Genomic DNA, 16,579 nt, shown 5'->3' with positions numbered 1-16,579 from the left:
GAAATGTAGAAAATCTTGTTCAAATTTTGCCATAAAAAGATTTGCGTATGATGGGGCCATTCGGGTACCCATGGCTGTTCCTTTCTTTTGTAAATAAAATTTGTTTTGAAATCGAAAACAGTTGGAAGATAATATAAAATTTATGAGAGTAATGATGAAGTTAGTGCTTGGTTTTGAATTTCCAGGTCTTTTATTTAGAAAGTGTTTCACAGCTCCAATACCTTTATTGTGGTCAATATTAGTATATAAGGAAAGTTACATCAATCGTAACTAACGTCACATTTGTTGCAATAGGTTGGGGTATTTCTTTTAATCTTTCAATAAAATGATCAGTGTTTTTCAAGTAGGATGGTAAATTTTTGACAAACTCCTGTAGGTGTACATCTACAAACCCTGATATTCTTTCTGTGGGAGATGATATTGAGGCGACTATGGGACGGCCAGGTGGTGATAATCTTTGTTTTGTGTACTTTCGGTAACAGGTAGAAAACGGGTGTTTGAGGATTTGTGTTTATTAAAATATCAATTAGCTCTTTTGGCAATTCCTCTTTAATAGAATTTTCTTTCAAATATTTCGTTATTTCTTTATTAAATTGGTTTGTCATATCAGATTTTAATAACTGATAAGTGTCTTCCATGTTTTCTAATTGACGGTTGGCTTCTCTAATATAGTCTGAAATGTTCATGATTACTGTGAGCCGGTTCAATACCTATATCTCCCCGGCTCATGTGTGTTTTATATAGTGTATATGTGTGTGGTTTATTGGCTGCAGAGGCCACTGACCATTTGAAGGCGTTTGGCCTTTCCGGTAGAGTGGCAAAGACTCCGAGCCGTGGTGTACAAGTTAGGAGTAGCTCCAAGTTAAAATTTTTGTTTAACTAAGTGTTTTATTTAGTTTTGCTGAGCTGTTCTCCTTCTAAACATGTGCGGCTAAGTTTACGGCCCCTCACTGATGAGTAAGTTTTGCTTTCTTTTAAATTTTAGTGATTATTTTTATTTTTCATACTGTGAAGGTTAAGAGCACATGGTTTTCCAAATTGTAGTTTTGCCTTTTATTAAATTTTAGTACTTCTGGCTGTTAACTAATTTTTAAATTGGCTTTCAAATTAATTCTCTTACACTTTTATTAGTTTTCACCCTTTCTATTCGGCCTAAATTTAATTTTCTGTCTCTCAGTGAGGACCAGTCCTAGGCTATATGTTACAGTTCATTTTTATTCTGCAGCCAATATTGTTTGTTATGTTGTCACTTGTTATGTAGTTTTTGTAAACAAACCCAGAGAGACTGCTGAAGGTTCATTTTACTAAATTTTTAAGCCTTTCTGAGAGATGTAACGTTCTTCGGGTCTTTTAGCCCATAACTCCCCCTTATAGCCTAATTGGTTAATTTAAGGCCTTCTGCCATCAAATTTTAAATTTAGATTCCTGTTAATAGGCTGCTACTTATGGCCATCAGTTTTTTTTCTAATAATTTAATTTTTTTTTACCAAGAGTAAAACGCTTAAATTTTTGTTCTGTCACAGAGGGGATTTTCATACAAACTTTCTTTGGGGTTGTTGTTTTGAGTTGGGAATTTTATTTTAAGTGCGGGATGCCCTTCCCCTGCTTTTCACCAATTTTGAGCCAATTCTGTCAATAAATGCCTGTTTTTAAAAATGTTTTAACCAAATTGTTACGTATGGTAGACTACTGCAGGCACTTTTTATTTTTTTTTATTTATTTTTTTTTATTTATAGTATATACTTATATATTTATATTGACTAGATAGGCCTATATTGTGTCTTAGTAAATGAACCTGAGTATGCTGACCACGGTGTTCTTTTTTTACCTAGTTTAGTTTTGATCCGGCATCCCGTTCGCCACCATGGGCGCGCGCTTCCCTGATGGTTTGCTGTGGGTGTGCGAGCGGCGATGTACGGTTTCAATGGTAGCAGAGCGTGGTTAGCTGCTCTCTCAGCTGTCTCTCAGTTCTGGTTTTTGTTTGTTGGTGTAGGTTAGTGTTAGGTAGGGGGAGGTTAGAGTACACAACTTTTTTTCATTAGGAGCTCGCCCTAGCTACAGGATACCGGGTGGAATTGGTTTAGTGTCTTGCTTCCTGCAGACTTACCCTTTGCAGGGAGCAAGGGACTCCTAAATTGCTTAACCGCTAAATTTATCTAACTGTACTCTACTTCTCCCCTATCAATGTGTTGTTTTGTTATATTTATTGCTTCTGTGTTTGTAGGTTGTGGTTAGTGTATATTTGCAGGGTATCCTTCTATTAGGTAGCAGGTATTAAGTTCTTCACTTGGACCTCGTCAGTGTAAGCCTTTTGTGAGTTGAGTCCACTTAGGTTACTAAGTAATTGTTGCGTACGCTTTGTTGTTTATTGTTGTATTTATTTGTCTTAATTGTTTGGTTATGGCGTTTTCCCTGGTGCCTGAACATCTACGCAAGCCCGAGTTGGTTTTTGAGGTCCTGGCGAGAGGACAGAAGCCCGAGGGAGATGTGAGGGCATTAAGGGCTCAATTACGGGCTTGTATAGCGTTGGACCGCAGCTGGAATGCAGAGTTCCAAATTAACACAGAATTTGAGTTTTGTAAAACCCGAATGGAGGAATTAGAAGACGATATTAATTTTGAGTCACTTCCCATGTCCGGGTCAGCAAAGGCTAGATTGGCATCTCAGCTTTTACATTGGCGTGACAGAATAGTTTTACTTATGTCAGCTCCTAGTTTAGACTCTGATATTAAAAGTTGGGCTTTTTCGGCCAGTAACAAATTAAAACAAGCCTTAGATGGTTTGAGTGAGGTGCGCTCGGTGAAAGAGAAGGGGGTACTATTTACCGCTGTCACTCCAACGGAGGTTCCCACTACCATTACTTTTGCTAACCATCCTCCGGCTCTTTCTTTCGAGCCTCCCCAGAGTTACTATGTCTCCGATGGGTAGTGGCCCTCCTGAAAGCGGCTGGTGAGGCATCATCTATAGTTGTGCCTTCCTTTTCTAGCTTTGGCAAACTGCCCCATTCTTTGGGGAGTGTTTTACAACACTTCCCCAGAGTTGATGGGCTTGACACTAATTTACTTATCCATTTCCTTCTGGAAGTTTTTTAAGCTAAGAGAATTTCCTGGTATGACAGATGCCATGCTTATGCAGATTTTAGCGCAGTTTTCCTTAAGGCCGCTTTTTGATCGCCTTCTAGACTGCCTTAAGAGAGGTGCCACCTTTGACCAGTTCCACGCCGAGATCTTGGAGTTCTTTGTACCTGCTCGGGTTAGGGAGCGCTTGCGGGTGGAACGCGTTTATCGTCCTCAGGCACCAGACGAGACGTTGAGCCATTTTGTCGGGGAGATACGGGATGTAGCCCGGGTGTTGCGCTTAAGCTTGAGCGAAACGGAGTTGGTGAGCCTTATTTTGGAGGGCATTAAACCTGAAGAACGCTCCCGTTTGATTTTTTGTAGCCGTCCCGCATCTTTTGCGGATTTGGACCGCCTCTCCATCATCTCTAGAGGGGTTCAGGATGCGGATGATCAAAGGGAGGCCATGTCGAGGCATCTTCCTCACTTGCCTCCGGGGCCGGTCCATGCTCCGGTGCAGTTCAGAGCCAGCAGCTGCTCCTTCCCGTAGGCAGCTTCCTACCTGTTATGGCTGCAAGCAAGTGGGACATATTAGACCGTTTTTGTCCACTTAATAAAAAAAACTAGTAAGCTTGCGGACGAGTAAGCCCGACTCGTGCCGTAAAGGTAATTTTGAGGGCAAATATGTACCTGATTTTGATGGTAAAGGGGGTAGCTGGTTTAATGCAGAACAGAAAGAAAACAGAAAGAAATAGACTTGGGGACAGTTATCATCGTTGGCCGAGAGTGGGAGGTTGCTGCTCTGGCTTGCGCAGGGAGTAGTAAGGGCTTCCCGCTCAAACCTGCCCACAACTGGATGTACTTGTGGGGAATGTGGTGCAGAAAGGCCCTGGTTGATTCTGGGTCAGCACGCAGCCTGATTTCTGTGTCGTTTTTTGAAGATCTAAAATCCTCTGGGCTAATACGGCAGGTTGAGCCTAGTTCACTTTATTCTGCTGGACTGCTTCACGCACACCTTTACCTATTATCTGTAGTGCCCAGATTCACATCAAAATTAATTATTTCTCTTGGGATTGGAGCTTTTTGGTGGCTAAGGACCTGACTTTTCCTTTCATCTTGGGAGCAGATTTTATCGGAAAAACTGGCATGATTTTGGATTTGGGCCTCCAGTCATGTTTTCTTTGCTTTCGCCAGGCGGGTGCTCGTTCCCTTTTTTCAGATGTCGAGTCTCGTGGGACTGCTGCCTTAGAGATGGAAGATAAGAGCTTGGACTCCTCCTGACCAACTAGGACATCTTACGCCGAAAGAGGCTGAGGACATAAGGCAGATTTGTTCCAGTTTTCCTGAAGTCCTAACTGACAAACTGTGCACGACCAAATCTCTTGGAATACGAGATTCGTCTTACAGACACCCGTCCTGTACGTTCCCATCCATATAAGCTTGCTCCGCCCAAGATGGAAATTCTGAGAAATATGATTGATGATTTACTTAAGAGTGGGGTAATCGAGCCGTCTTGCTCAAATTTTTCCAGTCCAGCGTTTCTAGTGCCGAAACCTAATGGGAAGTCCAGATTGGTCCTGGATTATCGAAAGCTCAATGCTCAGATAGAAATTGACTCCGTGCCTCTCCCCGATTTGCATTCTGCTTTCGACTGGTTTGGTAAGGCCAAGTATTTCTCCATTTTTGATCTTAATCAGGCATATCATCAGATTCCTCTAAAACACGAGTCTCGACCTCTCACTGCCTTTTGTGTGCCTTGGAATTTGTACCAGTTCACCCGAGTGCCAATGGGCTTGGCTGTGGGGGCCCAGACACTCACCAGACTCCCTGGATTCTATCTTTCATGATGTCAAATTTAAGTTCGTGTTCAACTATCTGGATGACCTGCTTGTGTACAGTGAGAGTTATGAGGAGCACTTGACTCATCTAGAGGAAGTTCTAACTAGGCTGCGAGAGTCTGGCCTTACCGTCAATCCTGAAAAGGTGAAGTTTTGCTCAGCCTGAAATATCGTTTCTGGGTCATCTTGTCTCTTCTCGAGGTGTTTGTATTGATCCAGAGAGAAACCCCAGATGCAAATCAGGGAGTTTCCCTCCTCCTTAAGGATGCCAAGGGGATTGCACCGTTTTGTGGGAATGATAAATTTTTTATCGTCGTTTCAATCCCCAATGTTGCTGAAGTGAAGGGCGGCCCCTCTGAACTCTCTTAGGAAAAAAGGGTGCCAAGTTTGAGTGGGGTGGAAGCGCCAACAGAACTGCTTTTGAGCCAGCTGGAAAAGAGGGCAGAAGTGGATGCAGCCTACCAGTCCCTTTGGCTATGCCTGATTTTCAAGTCGTAAGTTTCGTACTTGCTCAAAAACTCGATGCTTCCTCCTTAGCCCGTTGCTGCTGTTTTATCGCCAAGAAGTAAGATGGTATCCGGCAGCCCATTAGCTATATGCTTCACGACAACGTTTAAGCCCCTTTTGTGAGAAGAAGAGTTGTGTCTGTTTTATAAGCAGGAATGTTTGGTCTAGTCGTTGTTTTGGAAATATAATTAAGTTCAGTGGGGGGGGGGGGGGGGGGCGTTACCTAGAACAATAAAGGAATTTTGTATGGAAACTCGACAAACACAGGCACTTTTCTTGGCTCCTTGCCCACCCCCGTCCAGCTCGGGAAGATTGAGGTCTGCTGGGTAGTCCAAATTTACTGCCCTTTACAGATTCACAGTGCAGCATCGTGCGAGGCGACGCCAAAATATTCATAGCGGACACTCTGATCCACGCAATGTAATCACTTTAACCCAACGACCACACCAGAATGTTATCAGAAGCCGCCATGGTTGTGGGCGTGGCTCCTAGACTTTCCTCTGGCATTATTGTTGCGGATCATTGTTTCCACACCAACTTTTAACGGGATTCTCGAAGCTGACTGCTATCATCCAATGAGCTTCTAAAAAAACGGAGGGTGCCCACCCTCCTGTATTTTCTGTACCGAGGTGCTTCTATGCTGGCCTGAGAGCAAGCAGCGGAGAAGAACACCAAAGTAAGTTAGTTGCTGGCCAAGCTTGTCTGTGTACCCGATGTGTCTTTCAAGGTATTTTTCTGTAGTTCTTCTCCTGTGGGCGGACATCTAGGAAATTCATAAGACCATCGCGAATGATTAGGGAGTCAGTTCCATCATCTGGAAAGGTTATGGACCGGGATATTGCAGCTCCGAGTACGTTCTGAATTGGTGAACTGATTGCTTCGCTAAGCAAACCCGCTCTAAAAATACCAAGCTTGGGTCTTTGTAGTGTCCATCTGATATGGTGGCGGAAAAACCTTTGGAGAAGGGTTTTACATTGACTATGTTGGGATGGGCCTCTCCCGCGTTAGCTAAGCAAGTCCGGAAATAAGTTCCTTACGTGTCTCTGTTGTGGATGCCTCCTCCAAGTTTGTTTGGTTGTTCCCATTGGTCGGAGGATGCTACCGCCCCCCCGACAGCTCACGGTGCAAGCCACTTCGTAACCATTTTTTATTCAACCACTTTGGAATCCCCGCCACCTTTAGAATTTTTTCCACCGATAATGGTTCACAAGTTTGAGTCTCCAATATCTTTTAGAAAGAAATGTGCTTTGGGCACGGAATTCCGCCATGTGACTACATTCCACCTTTCTATCCTTCAAGCCCTTTCTCACGCCGAACGGTCTTTTAATCGCAATCTTCGAGCCTCTGCTCTCATTGCCTTTCATCGCGGAAAAATCAGACCACCCTGGGAAATCAACAACTACCTTGGATCCAACTTTTGCCTTTAATACGGCCCAGCAATGAAAGTATCACAATGGCCGGTACCTTTCGAGTTTATTATTTTGTGCTATTTCCGCCAAACAACCCTTTGGGCGAACCTTTGGAAAAATTATGCGATCTTCTGCCACCTTCCCTGGTACTCCCCAATGTGTAAAGAGCCCACTTGGGAGGCAGCCAGGCGGAATCATCATTCAATTCCGGGCTAAGGGAAGGTTAGTAAGGAGGAAGTACAACCGAGGGTCGTATTGCCAATCCCTTCCAGGTGGGGGATCTAGTTTACTGCAAGGGGTCACCCAGTCAGTTTCGGCTGTGAGGGATAAAAGAGCTGCTTAAACTTTTGCTACAAGGTGGACTGGTCCCCCAACCGCGCATCTTGGAAGTTTTCTGACGTCCGGTGACTGCCCGACTGGGGTCGAGATCCCTCGGTCCGGGGAAGACTTTTCAGGAAGGCGCACATATCCCATCTGAAGCCTTGTCCGGAGTCATCCGTGAATTTCTCTTTTAGTCTGTGCGGGAGGGTTTTAGGTCCAGGAGGGCCTGATCACCTCTGCTCCTTTCTTCCTGATCAAGGGTTTTCCTGTTTTCTTACCTATTGTACCCACGCAACTCTTGGGAGGGATTTCTTGCCTCCAAACTGGATTTTCCTTCTTGGTTTTAACCTTCCTGCAGACTTTCAAGGGGCGTTTTCCGTGGTTTATAATTCTTCAACCATTGGTGGGGCAGAAGGCATTTCGTTTGGTTCTTCATTTTTGAAGAATTAATTACAAACAGGAGGGGAGATTCCTCCTTTTGGGGGGGGAGTCTGAGTTGTGGCTTTGAAATGATGGGGGTGAACCGGTTCAAATACCTATATCTCCACCGGCTCATGTGTGTTTTAATATAGTGTATCATGTGTGTGGTTGTAATATTTGGCTGCAGAGGCCACTGACCAATTTGAAGGCGTTTGGCCTTTCCGTGGGTAGTAGAGTGGCAAAGACTCCGAGCCGTGGATGTAACAAAGTTTAGGGAGTAGCGTCCAATGTTAATAATTTTTGAGTTTAGACTAAGTGTTTTATTTTAGTTTTTGCTGAGCTGTTCTCCTTTCTAACATGTTGCGGCTAAGTTTACGGCCCCTCACTGATGAGTAAAGTTTTTGCTTTCTTTTTAAATTTTACGTGATTATTTTTTATTTTTTCCATACTGTTGAAGGTTTAAGGAGCACATGGATTTTTCCAAATTGTAGTTTTGCACTTTTATTTAAAGTTTTAGGTACTTCTGGCTGTTTAACTAAATTTTTAAATTGGCTTTCAAATTAATTCTCTTACACTTTTATTAGGTTTTCACCCTTATCCCTATTCGGCCTAAATTTAATTTTCTGTCTCTCAGGTGAGGAACCAGTCCTAGGCTATATATAACCCTGTCTACAGTTTCATTTTTATTCTGGCAGCCAATATGTGTTTGTTATGTGTCACTTGTTATGTAGTTTTTGGTTGTAAAACAAACCCCAGATGAGACCTGCTGAATGGCTTCATTTTATACTAAATTTTTAAGCCTTTTCTGAGAGATGTAACGTTCTTCGGGCTTCTTTTAGCCCATAAACTCCCCCCTTATAGCCTAATTGGTTTAATTTATAGGCCTTTCTGGCCCCATCAAAATTTTTAAATTTTAGTAATTTCCTTGTTAATAGGCTGCTACTTATTGGCCAATCAGTTTGTTTGTTTTCTAATAATTTAATTTTTTTTACCAAGAGTAAAACGCTTAAAATTTTTGTTCTGTCAACATGTAGGGGATTCTTCATACAAACTTTTAATTTGCGGAGTTGATTATTTTGATGTTGGGAATTTTTTATTTTAAGTGCTCGGGATGCCCTTCCCCTGCCTTTTTCACCAATTTTTGAGCCAATTCTGTCAATAAATGCCTGTTTTTAAAAATGTTTTAACCAAATTGGTTACGTAAATGGTTTGACCTACTGCAGGCACTTTTTTTAATTTTTTTTGTTTAATTTATTTTTATTTTTTTATTTGTATAGTATATATAACTCATATATTTTAAATATTGACCTAGATAGGCCTTATATTGTGTCTTAGTATAATTGAACCTGAGTATGCTGACCAACGGTTGTTTCTTTTTTTTTTTTACCTAGTTATAGTTTTGGATCTGGCATCCCGTTCCGCCACCATGGGCGGCGCGCTTTCCCTGGATGGTTTTGCCTGTGGGTTGTCGACGAGCGGGCAATGTACGGTTTTATCAAATCTGTTACATCACCTTTGATCAGGCAGGCAAAAATTACAATATTTTTTGTTATTTTTCAGTGTTGAAATGGCTTTAGATTCTTCCTTAGAGAGATTTGATGATGTTGGCAAATCATCAGAAAATTTGGGTTAGCAATGTTAGATAAAATAACGTTCAAACATTGTTCGATAGGGTGGTCTGGACTTAATGGTGGTGGTTCCCAAACTTGATGTATCTTTTTAAAGTGTTCAGTGAACGTTTTCATTTCAACAGTCATGCAATGTAAATTGTTAATGTTTTTTGTGTTCATTTGAGAGTCATTGTTGTTATCAATAAAATATTTTAATCTCACATTTCGGGCAAATTGAATAGTATCCATCACTAATTGAATGTGGTCAAAAGTTGGAGTTGGAGCAATAAGTAACATTTGACAGGTATTTGGTCTTCCGATCATATGGTAATTTGCTTATTTAAACACATATGTGACAGATACGGCCAAATACAAAATAATTGAATCGGAAAAAATAAGCGCTCAGTGGTGTAATGGTAGCACATTCACCCGGCAATTGAGAGATCCGGGTTCGACTCCCGACGGAGTAAGTACTTTTTGTGATTCAATGTTTATTTAAATTAAATAAGGCTATTGCCATTTATATACAATTTAACGTATGTATATATATATATATACGTTATATATATATTTATTTATTTATTTGTCAAAAAGTATGTTAGAGAATTATTAAATGGATACTATTTTTTATTTTAAAGTAGTATGATACATTCTTTTACATAAAATGTTTTATATTTGTTATAAATCTCATACATATTGTTTAGTATCTTTAACATTTAATACGATACAATGATCACTGATTTCTAAATATTATAATAACAAATATATTTACTCTTTTGTAACTATCGTTTATAAGAGTTTCTTTTATTTGCTCAGTATTAACTTCACTACAATCTTGTATCCTCCGAAATAATTACCTTATTTTAATTGTTATTATATTTTAAAAATGAAGTTACGGGTTTGAGATAACTCAAATAAGAAATATACATTCTTGAATAAAATCTTGCTAAATTTTCCCTTGTAAACAAAGCACCGAAAACTTTATATTAAACAAAGCTTGGATGCGGATTTATTGTCAAAGGTATTGTCGAATAACAAAGCTTTGTGGATTATCTAGATTCATATCTTAGAAAACACAAAAGGGATATATGAACTTTTGTCCTATTTCATAATATTCTTATATTTTCAGTACAATGACAGTACATTTTTCACTACTGTTTAAGATCTCCTCCCTTACTTTTAATTAAAGTGTGGAGATAAGCCTCTTTAGGACCAAGATTAATGTTATAGTTATTACAATGTAGTTATTTTATATTGTTAATAATTCTGTGATGAAATCAATAAACTAAACTCAATCGCTTATTCAGTATTTTAAACTGAAATCAGAATTTATTTTATGTTCGGATAAATACGGTACGTCTTTCGTACAATATGTATTTATCAATTAAAAACAATCTAATAAGAACTATCAAGTCATGTATTTAACGTACTTTATATTCGTTTCCGAAAACTTAACTTCATATATTTCGTAAATTTTAGTGTAATTCACTTACTCCAGTTTACAGTGAAATGAAATGAAAATATTAAAAATTCTTTATTTATACAGGCAAAATTTAGGGCCGTCCTGGTCCTTTCTTACACTTAACCTGCGACAACGTAACATTTAAAAACATTAGATAAATATTATCTTAAGAATAAAACAAAAAAATAACGGTAATAAAAAGAAATAAATACATTTAAAAAATGTGGTGTAATTAATGTAATCTAGATTTGATATATTATAGATTATTATAATACGACCTATGACAATAATAACAACGGTCATGCGTTAAATGAAGTGTAATGATGCATATAAGTGTCAAAAAAATTGGCTTAAAAAAAAATTATTTAAATTTTTTCTAAAATAACCCATGTTTATAAACATATTAGAGCAATTTCTCAACTACCTGTAAACAGATTGAGTAAATGAACGTAATTTTCGTATTTTACATTAAACTTTGAATAGGAAATAAGTGAAAAAATTTAAAGTATCAATAATAAAAACTCCATTGTTACCCAATAGTTCCGTAGTTTTAAAATTTAAGTATCTGTTTAAAAATAAAAAAAAAAAACATTGGTCTATTGTATTTTTATACACCCTGTATACAAGAAGGTAGCTAAATATTTTAAAAACTGCTGCGCCATTTTATAAGCTTTTCCAACCATACACTACACTATTGAGGTGTAGATCTGCATATGTTCGTTTTAGTGTTTTGAAATCTCCAAAACACGGGGTGCAGAAAAAAACAGTTAAAAAGGCAATTTATAACAAAAAAGGGGTAATCTAAACGTACAAAGTAGTATAAATTTTAACTAGTGGTCATAATAATCTATTTTGATTATAAAAAACTAATATTTTCTATTCAATTCATGGTCATAAATCGTTATCTAACTATCAAAACAACACTGGTATTTTTGAATTATTCTTATCTATTAGATAATGATAAGATAAAATGAATTATTCCTGTTTTCTTGTTCATGTTATTTTTTATCTCCTGATCAAGCAAATACCTGCTTAGATAAAACATTGTGGTCAGTCAGTTCTTCTATGTCAGTGATGGTAGAACCATGTCTTTCTCAAATCGTGAATACGCTGACATGCACTTCATCTACGGGCTGTGCGACGGTAATGCGCGAGCGGCACAGAGGGAGTACAGGTCTCGCTATCCTGACCGTGTTACTCCTGTTCACAGATGTTCTCCGGACTCCACCAGCGCTTAACAGAAACAGGATCTTTCTATAAGTTGAAAAGAGAGGTAGGTCCTAATATTGATGTTTATGCAGATGAAGATATTTTAGCGAGGGTTGAGGATGATCCCTAACTAAGTACTAGACAGCTAGCTACAGCTACCGGACTTTCTCGTTGGAATGTTTATAATGTTTTGAAGTCTAATACGTTTCACCAGTACCATTTCACCCTGGTTCAATCACTTGAACCAAATGACTTTGAATCGAGAAGAACTTTCTGTCGATGACTCCTAAACAAAGACATTGAAAGAGTATAACATTTTCGAAAAAATATTGTGGACAGTTGAAGCCAGTTTTACAAGAGAGGGTGTTTTTACAACTCCCATAACATGCATGTTTGGGCTACAGAAAATCCTAGATGCTATGAGAGAATCATCTTTTCAGCATCGGTTTCACAATAAACGTGTGGGCGGGAGTAGTTGGTGATATTTTCTTGGGACCCTATGTCATTGATGGAAGCTTAACAGGAGAAAAGTATCTTGACTTTTTACAACATAACTTGCCTCAACTTCTAGATCAACTCACTCGACAACAAAGAGAAGAGTTAATTTTTCAACACGACGGACGCATGTCCTCACTTTTCCAACCAATGTAAGGCAGTGGTTGAATGAAAAACTATCCAACTTGGATTGGACGAGAGGGACTGTTGCTTGGCCACCCAGACCTCCGGATCTCAACCCCATGGACTTTTATGTTTGGGGGTACATGAAGAGCCTGGTGTGCAAGACAGGTCGTTCCCAACGAAGTGGATCTGCACGACTGTATAATTGACGCTGCAAACAAAGTGAGGGATGAGTTGTCTCACAAGGTTACTGTGCGTGCCATTCGGAAAAGTACAAGAGCCTGTGTTCGTTAAAATGGAGGGCAATTTGAACACAAAATAAAGTAGAGAGTGTTCTCAATCGATATGATTGGAATCATACTGTATTTTCACTGCTTGCTTGTCTTTTATAATGAATAAACGCAATGTGTGTATACTTAGTTTTTTTACCCAGTTATTACATTTTGTTTAATATAAGCCCATTTGGTAAATGTTCATGCATAATCAAGTATTTTTTGAAGAACGTTTGGCCCAATCCAATCAAAAGCGAACTATTACATGTGCAATTATAATAACACTTGTATAAATACAAAATAATTAATGTTTAAACTTTTAAAAATAATTAAGATTTTAAACAAATAGTAAGCATGCATTCAGCGAAACTTTTTGTTTTAATTATAGTTTGAACAGTTTTTTAAGTTCCCTGTGTTTTCATGTATTCAAACCACTGAAACGAACATATTTAGATTCAAACTTCCATAGTGTAGTGTATGGTTAGAAAGCTTATAAAATGGCGCAGCTTTTTAAAATATATAGCTACCTTCTTGTATACAGGGTGTAGAAATATACAATTATAGACCAATGTGTTTTTTTATTTTTAACAGATACTTAAATTTTAAACTTTGGAAACTATTAACAATGGAGTTTTTATTATTGATCCTTTAAAATTTTCACTTATTCCTATTTCAAAATTTAATTTAGAATACGAAAATTACGTCATTTTCCTCAAATCCGTTTACAGGTAGTTGAGAATTGCTGTAATATGTTTAAAAACATGGTTATTTTAGAAAAAATTAAAAATAATACTTTTTGAAGCAAATTTTTTGACTTGGAACCTCTTACATGCATCATTACACTTCATTTACTTTGTAATTTTCAACCCAAACTGTTTTGTAACACTGATGACCAGCCATCCTATATCAGTCGCTATGCATTATAGCGCAAATAAATTGTTTTATATTTCTCAAGTAATTAAAAATACAATTTTTTCCTATATTTTTTTATTTTGTATAATTTCCGGATAGCTTGGTTACACTGTTTTAATTAGTATACAACATTGCTGGAATAAATGGGAACATGATAACTACCGTAGTTCGTAATACATTCATACCAAACTTGGTGTATACCATTTACGATTTAAAAAAAGCTATTTTGGCTATACTACTTTAGTGCCTTGAGAACACAGTCCTTCTCTAAATCTTGTGTTTTTCAGTAATATGCCTTATATTGTGATTGTTTTTACAGTAATTCAATACGTGGTTAGCGAATGAGGAGGCTAGCCTCAATGAGAACCACTTATTGAATGTAAGGACCGCACCTACCTTGACAACTGTCTCAAGAAACTTCCGCCGATCCTTGAGAAGTCAGAAATGAAAGGAATCCCAAGTTCCAAAAAAGATGTTGATGCATCCTGCAGGTATTGCAATATCTTGTATAACATGTATGTCCTAATTACTGAATGCATATGTTGCAGAAATATTGTTACCAAAGACTTCCGTTGATTCGAGCAAGAAGTTTAACAAACAAGTTGTATTTTAAAAAATGTTCATAAGTATAAATCGTGGTTTTTTTTAAAGAAAAATATTCCCCATTGTTTTAATGACATATTATAAGTGTGATTGGCCGATATTTTGCGAAGCATAGTGTACTTGGGCCTGGAATGTTGCAATTTCCATTTGTCCATCTGTCTTTCTGACAGGGACGATATCTCAAAAAAGGAACTTACCTGTAGACTTGAAACTTTTCATTAAGCTTAATTTCTTATATAAGTAAAAACTGAGTTTCGAGTATGGTACTCGTATATGTTACTCTATGGATTTAGCTGAGCATTAGACTTTTACATTGATCTTATGGCGAACCATGATGGAAATGGAAAATAGTGGAGTAAATAAATGACTAAACATATGTCATATGAACGAAATAATAAAACCTAACATACCAACCACATAAATCTTTTCATGGATTTGGTGTTTTTTATAACTGAAAGACTGACATAGTCCAATCTTAATGACAAAACATTTGACTGCATCAGGTTTTAAGATATCTAGGAAAATATTTCATATGTAGACTTGATATTTTACATGAAACTACATGACTGTGTACTATGATGTATTTAGTATAAGTTTTGTGACAGATTCTTTTTTTACGTCTGTCTGCCTGTCTGTTTGACCACAGTACATCTCGAGAATAAAAAAAATAGCTATAGCTAAGAAAATTTTAATGCTGATTCAGCGACGTCTGTTATGACACAAATACTTATTAAATGAATTACCTTATAAATGTTATATTCAAATTGACGTGATTTATAGATCGAGAATGAGTGGCCACGTGTATTAAAGTAATATGTCATGAATCATTTATCAGCGCAAAATTAATAAGGAATCATATTAAAAATAATGTTAAAAAATTTCTTATTACTTGTATGTAGTTTGGAATACATAGCACACTCATTTCTCATCTTTGCAGTAAAAAATGTCTCGAAAATTTTCAAAATACAACGTTCCTATAGTGAGAACAGTTGATTCAATGCGATGTTGAGTTTAGTTTCATCTTCCTCTCACAGCTGCGTCTAGAATTTGACGCTGTCACAGACTATGTTCCTGGAATCTGTTCGTTTGAAGATATCCAAAAAAAAGGTCGACGACATGACGGCCAAAATGAAATCTTAACATTGTTTCGACATCTAGATTTCAAAATATGAAAATATAGCGTAATATAGGTGAAGAGGTAATCACATTATATCAATTGGGCACGGTGCAGCACACAGGTGTTTTACACATAACGTACGAATGGTAGGAAGGGTTATTTCAATGTAAATGTTCAATTTAGGTTCATTTCCTCGGTTGAAAGCGGTTGTATGTAAAGATTCTATGTCTTAAACTTAAAACTTTTATTTGTTGCAAAGAAGAAGGTAAACTGTAGCAAAACTCAATATGTACATTGAATGCCATCTTTATATCATACTTAAAACTGCCTCAAACTATGGTTTTTAACAATGTAGTAACTATACGATTTTTTAATAAAATTTGTTCGCCATTCAGTAATTTCTTTAAAAAGAGTAAATATTGCGATTTAAAAAAAATAAACACTTTAATCATTATAACGGTTTTGGCATTTATCACCACTTACCTGTCTTGATTTTAGTTATAACATGTTGTATTCAGAACTTAATTCAGACATGTCTTGTTTCAGTGCATTCAAAATAGGAATGGGTTGCATGGATGACTTCGCCAAGAAATGTCTTTCCCACCAGGACAGGACAGACGCTGGAGGCTCATGTCGCCGGCGCCAGACACACGTTCAAGTTCCTCTGCGACGATCCTGTTTTTCAAGCAGGTCCAGGGACAATACTTGCCTTTCATTTTTAAACTGGTAATTTATAATTTACTGATAACAAAGCTGATTGAGGATTCAAATTTCAAATGACTTTATTTGTATCATGCATACAAAAGGGCGGAATTCAGGGCCACAAGGTTATATTATAACCCTAATATAATAGTATAGTACTTAAATTAAATAAAACTACTATATTTCAAATAAAATAAAATAATGTAATTAAGGTCTTTTTAAGAATTTAGTACACATAACATTCATACAATAAATTCATAAACACATTCATTGGGACCCTATCCATCCTCCAAGACCTACCCCAATTAACCCATCGCTGACATCGTTTTGTAGCAATTTAGCTTTCAGTAAGGCTGTAAACCGGTTTCGACTCCCTACTGACTTAATATGGTTAGGAAGGGAATTCCATGCTCGACAAGCAGTAACGACAAATGGTTTGTTGTAAGTTGACGTTTGATGGCGGGGAATAAGAAGAATTGATGAGACCATTCTTGTCTCTCTTGCGCTTGTTTCAGAGATCAAT

The 16,579-nt window shown here is 37.6% G+C and overlaps 1 pseudogene; it reads left to right on the top strand.

The window, feature by feature from the left end:
• Positions 1-11,708: 11,708 nt before the first annotated feature.
• On the top strand, positions 11,709-16,044 carry LOC124373610 (annotated as a pseudogene).
• Positions 16,045-16,579: the final 535 nt, after the last annotated feature.

This window comes from Homalodisca vitripennis, unplaced genomic scaffold, assembly GCF_021130785.1.
Source record: "Homalodisca vitripennis isolate AUS2020 unplaced genomic scaffold, UT_GWSS_2.1 ScUCBcl_6015;HRSCAF=13023, whole genome shotgun sequence".
NCBI classification, from domain to species: Eukaryota; Metazoa; Arthropoda; class Insecta; order Hemiptera; family Cicadellidae; genus Homalodisca; species Homalodisca vitripennis.
This window is presented reverse-complemented; position numbering and strand designations above follow the sequence as displayed.